At 41.5% G+C, this 6,000-nt stretch overlaps 1 long non-coding RNA gene across 2 annotated transcripts in view; it reads left to right on the plus strand.

Annotated features, from left to right (window-relative positions):
- Positions 1-5,036, plus strand: part of LOC122237131 — a 92,429-nt gene extending 87,393 nt beyond the window's left edge. Inside the window, exons 3-5 of one of the 2 annotated variants that reach the window (XR_006215330.1) lie at positions 2,952-3,103; positions 3,271-3,486; positions 4,613-5,036. This is a non-coding gene — a long non-coding RNA (uncharacterized LOC122237131). Of the gene's footprint in view, positions 1-2,951; positions 3,104-3,270 lie in introns of both variants that reach the window. The other variant, XR_006215329.1, reaches the window with a different exon arrangement.
- The last annotated feature ends 964 nt before the right edge of the window (positions 5,037-6,000 follow it).

Here is a 6,000-nt window from a genome sequence, read left to right on the forward strand (position 1 = left end):
GGCCGGAGTCGAAGTCAGCCGCTTAACCGACTGGGCCAGCCAGGTGCCCCTCACTCTACTATCTTAAAACAGTATCTTTTAGTAGGAAAAACAAAACATGGCCAACTAATGTCTTTTTTTCCCCTTGCCTAATGCTAACGAAATAATCAGTAAACCTCAATACTGAATACTATCGAGGTGCTGAGTCAACTGGAAATCAAACTGAGTCATGCATGATTCTCTTCTCACCTTGAATTCTCTTTACAGTTATTCTGCAGTGTCCTGAAATGCTAGTCGTGGTATTAATGCGTGACTATCCCATTTCTCAAGGGCATTATTTGGAAGTTAAAAAAATTTTTTTCTACTGTTTACAAAACAATGAGTTATACCCATCTTTAGAAAGGTGAGGCAAGTGATTGGAGATGTTTTGAAGATTTTAGGAGTCAGTGTAAAAAGAGTCAGAGCAGTTAGATCTTCTAGTCTCCTTAAAATGCGTTTGCTATTGAACAGAAATAGGAATTGATTTGATAATTTCAAGTCTAATAATGAACACTTCACTCCATTTATGTTTGAAAATGTAGAGATATCTGTGTTTTCTAATGGAATTTTCTCTTTACTTACTGGCAGAAATTCTCAACTTGTTCCCTGTGAAATGTGTAGATGTCAAAATTTTTTATCAGCCTACAGTTAAAATGAAGAGCTCATCTTAGTAATAATATGGTGCAGAAAAGAATGAGCATTGGCTGCTATATGAGGCCTTTGAAAGGTTTATGAAAAACAAGACACGCTCGAGACTTCATTTTTCTGGTGTATTTGTGGCAAGATCAGGTGTCATGGCATTTAAATGAAAGATTTGCTCTATGTAATTACTCATTGATCAAAGAAACAACTTAGGTTTGGGGGTGAAAGTAGTGAATTCAGTTAAAATGTTCTGCTAAAATACTTCTGAAATTATTTTTTAAGGTCTTCGTTAAGGCATAGGACCGTCATTCTTGAATACTATGACTTCTCAGTGTGTCGTTTGAGTATTTCAGTTCTATGAGTTTGAAAAAAGTCAGGAAATATTCCTGAAGTGAATTTTCTCCCAAGCGTCTCTATGTCACCAGTGGGCTGCTTTAAACAGTAAGAGCAGGGGTGCCTGGGTGGCTCAGTCAGTAAGCGTCTGACGTCGGCTTAGGTCATGATCTCACGGTTTGTGAGTTCGAGCCCGAGTCAGGCTCTGTGCTGACAGCTCAGAGCCTGGAGCCTGCTTCGGATTCTGTGTCTCCTTCTCTCTCTGCCCCTCCCCTGCTCATGTTCTGTCTCTCTCTCTCTCTGTCTCAAAAATAAACGAACATTAAAAAATAAGATAAACAGTAAGAGCATAATGTGTTCCACAGCTTTGGGCCAGCCCTGCCTGGGGCCATGCAGCCATGTCAGCGTCTACATGGGCATCATATGCATCCGTGTGATGCCCAGTAGCTGATTGGGGTGTGGGAGGAAACTGTTGGAATATCTAGTTTTTACTTACAAAAAATGAAAGAAATCGAGCATATTAAATATTAAACACACAGGTTGAACTGATTGCTTCCCTTGCTAACACGGTGCTTCTTACGTTTAGCCCCAAATGTGTCGTGAAGGCAGGGTGGGCTCTTTCCCATTTACTCTTCCAGCAGAATCTGTAGGGCAGATGCCAATAGCCTGCTTGTTTCTGACCTGAAATCAATTCTGTTTCCTGCTCGACAGGAATTTGGGACCATGGAGATGGGCTGTCCAGTAAGTGAGCATTATTTACTTTTCAAACGACACCCCAGGACTCGATACATGAAATAGTAAGCCTGACTTTGTGTGAGCAAAAGCCGACTTTTGGTATTTAAAATCTCTCCATAAAACTTGACTGTTTTTCCTATTTTTTAGATAAAAATGTTACCAATGTCAAGGAAATACATTTCCACTTTACAAGTGAATGAATTCTATTCTGTAGTTATCCAATGGCCATTTTTTGGTGTTGTTTTTAACTTGGTCTTTGACCGGTTTTTTCTGCCTTTTCTAGTCACTGTCCCTCTTTTCTCTCTTTTGATTCTTCGTATCGGGTGAGTCGAAGTGCCGTATTGGACCGAATATTAGACACTCCATCGATGTGTATTTTACGTGCAATGCACATGTGCTGTTTTGGCTTGGGCGGCCCTTTTGCCCCCTTTCTTCTGGGAACTGAGCTCCTCTTTAACATCTCGCCTCCCTCTTGTTACTGATAGGGCAGTCCATCACACATCCCCCAAACTTCCATCAAAGACATGGTGACCTGAGCTAGGCCGCAGACTCAGACCAGGACATCACGGGACATAACAAGAGAGAGGAGCCCTCTGTTTGCTGACATCTCAGACTGTGAGGACCGGGGAAACTTGGGGCCTTCAGCCCACGTGAGGAGGGCTTGCCAGCAACGAAGCCAATACAAGGATTGCCCAGATAAGGAGAGAGAGAGAGAGAGAGAGATGGGTCTCCATGTTTGAGCCTCTGATGGGTCTCCACCTAACGCCAGCCATGCTGCGGGATTCTCAGTCCCTCCCGTAATTAGATTTCCTAGTTGTGCTTAGGCTAGTTTGTGACCTTGTGTGGCTACACTGTTTCTGAATAAGATGACACTGTGTAGAGAAAACCACATGCACTTTTCAATTCTACTACAAAAATGACAAATTCATAAGGTTCCACCCAGCGTAATAGGATCCAGCTGGTCAGGAGACTCTAAACTCCCATCTCCACCCATCACTTTGTGTTCTTGACCTCTCTGAGCCTCAGTGTCCTTTGTATTGAAAAGAGAGGGAGAAACCATCTGCCTGACCTTCACACAGAGAACGGCAAGCCGATAAAGCCTATGAAAACCCTTTGTAAGCTGTCGGCCTCTATAAAAAGGTAACCTGCTGTTCCCGATGGGAAGGTCTGATTCCCTGGGCTGTGTTACAGTTTATTAGGATGATCTTTCCCGTGGTACTTAGGTAGATCTCCGGAATTGCTGGTACCTGTGAGGCTGTGACGATATCAAAGTTTCCCCGGGAATGTGACGAAGGCCTGGCTCACGGCAGAGAATCTTCTTTTCCTTCAGTTGCATCTCGGAGGGCTCACGAGTACCTGACTTTCAGTGCCGTTGGTAAGAGCTGATCAACATAACGCTTTCTTACTTTGGGATGCTTTCCAGTTCGTGGGAAAACTAAGGGAGGACCCTGTTAACGAGGATGTTCTTAGAAGTCAGGGAGACGCCGTTGGGGCCAAGAAGGAGCTCGTGTTTACTGCGTGTTTGCTCTGTCTTGCTTTCAGCCGGGACAGTCAGTCTCACAGCAACCTCAGAAGATGGGTGTTCTCACTCTAACAGACGGATCAACAAACACTGAGTGACTCTAACAAGATCACAGCAAGTTACGGAGACAAGGTCCCAACCCCACACTGCCAGGCTCCGTCCCCATGTTGCTATTTGTAAAGAGAAGGCCACCTCGTTCACCTAGTTCTTCTGGGGAAAATCCACAAAGTCAGCAGGTAGATTGCCGAGCGGGCTGCGTTTGGCTGTAGTATTTCCAGTCACGTGGGGGGAGTCCCTTTTCGTGTCAGAAGCCTCCCTAAATTCGTACGAGTAGTTAAAGGGGAGCAAAGCTTCTAAAAGTGTAACCACTGTCTTTTAAAGAGACCATTTTGAGGCCATGTATGTGTGTGTATGTACATACTTCCAAACTCACCCACTAAAGTGGAAACACGGCAAATCTAAGTTTCATAATTAGGAGTACATGATACATAACTCAATAATTAGGATATAAAGTACCCTGAAAAATAAAAAATGGTAGAAAACATGGAAAACATTGCTTTAAAGAGACATAATGAGCCCCATTTGGGAGGGAGAAAAACAGACAATAAATCAGTTGAATAAATACAGACCAAAATCTGGATAGAATTATCTCAAATGAGTTAATAGCCTAATTCAAAATAATATTTTAGGCTTCCAGCCACAGGCTTACAGATTCACTAAGTCTGTCCTCAGCATCAGTTTTCTGAATCTGTTCTGTATTTATTTTAGTGGAAATGAGTGAAGAATTAAGACATAACTAAATTACTTTTCCATGATGCATATGTTACATTGGTGCCATAAAAACATAGTTTCCTCAAAGTTTAATTTATCAAGTGGAGTGTAAGATTAAAATAAAGATACTCCCTTGACATATACAAATATACACATATGTACACAGATCTACATTTACTTCTCATGAAGCTCTCCCTGGTACTCTGGGCAGAGAACAAATTATGTCACCAAGAACAGGATTTGTTTCATAAAATGATTTCTAAGATAAGTAGTTGCTGGAGAATGTTCTACTGGCATTCTACATTTCACACTCAGACTTAGCAGACATAGAATCTGCTTTCTATTGTAGAAATCAATTTTAGCAACATTCATAAAAACAAAAGGAGGCCAAGATACGAACATTAAAGACTGTTACGTCTTTTGATAACATTCAGGAGTATATACACCATAACATTTTAGATAATCGTAGGTAACCTTATGCTCAGCCCTGAAAAGAAGGAAATTCTTTATCCGAAGAAAAGCTATTTCTAGATATTTTTATAAGTTACCTATCATAACCACTGGCTTTTCTTAATATTAATTGGAAACCAGACTGGAGAAGATATTCACAGCATGTGAGAAAACAGGAATGTGCACTCATCCCTGGGCATTGCGAATTACCATCACCTCTTGGACGGGAAACTGACAAACTGGAGGAAAGTTGAAGGCGTCAGCAACTTCACTTCTACGCATCTTGTTCTAAAATGTGCAAGACAGCGTGTGAAATGATAATCATTGCAGCCCTGCACAGAGCAGTAAAGAGTAGAAACAACTTTCACATCCTTTATTGGTGTGATGAATAAAGAAACGGAGGTTTAATCATAGGATGAGATAGTACACAATGTGTGTAGACCTAGATCCACGTATAACTATACGGATAAAGTGGGAAAATATTATTGAGTCTAAAAGCAAGCTACAGGGGTGCCTGCGTGGCTCAGTTGTTAAGCGTCAGACTCGATTTCAACTCAGGTCGTGATCTCGTGGTTTCATGGGTTCAAGCCCTGCGTTGGGCCCTGCACTGACAGTGTGGAGTTTGCTTGAGATTCTCTCTTTCCCCCTCTCTCTGCCCCTCCTCTGCTCATGCTGTCTCTGTCTCTCTCAAAAATGAATACATTTAAAAAAAAATTAAAAGCAAGCTACAAAACTACTGAACAGCACAAAAACCTTTATAAAAAATTTAAGACACAGAAGCAAAGGCAGATATATTTTGTATATTCATCCTTACACAGATAAGTCACAAAAACAAGAATGGGAATAACACACACAACTATTAGACTAGAAGCCACCTTTGTGGAGAAGGATGAGTAAGAGAGAAGACGAAGGACATTGTTTAATTTAAAATGTTTAACTTAATCTCTTCAAACTAGAAATATTTGAAGCAAATATTGCAAAATAATAGTATTTGTTTAATGTCTATGGGAAGTCAGTAGGTGTGTGTTACATTTTTTGGCACCTGCCTACAGGTTTGAAATATTAACAATTAAACGATTAAAAATGTTACTAATTGAATTTGACTTCAACTTGAATGTACTAAAATATACTGCCTTGCCTCTTTTCTTCAGCTTCCCCGCTATACTTGTTTTTCCCCAAAGTAAATCCTGAGCAAATCTCATTTTATATGATTTATATAAGTGAAGTCTTTGCTGCCATATAAGTGAAGCCTTAGTGCAGGGCTGTTTGCTTAGTGCATTGAGGTGGGTTCGGTCTTCTGGGACTCCCTTAGAAAGCTCCAGATCTGTCCCTATATGTCAAGTACGAAGGGAGTTCCAAAGTGCTAAGTCAAGTGACACGTCTGTAGATCCTAGGTGGGAGACATCTGTTTGAGGAAAGGTCCTTTAGCGGTGTATCAGAAGGGGATGCGGGTGAGGACATGTGTGTAAGGCGAAGGGGCTTGACCTCAGGGTTCTGCACGACGTATGGGGTCAGGGGTCAAGCCGATG

Source organism: Panthera tigris, chromosome A1 (assembly GCF_018350195.1).
Source record: "Panthera tigris isolate Pti1 chromosome A1, P.tigris_Pti1_mat1.1, whole genome shotgun sequence".
Taxonomy (NCBI): domain Eukaryota; kingdom Metazoa; phylum Chordata; class Mammalia; order Carnivora; family Felidae; genus Panthera; species Panthera tigris.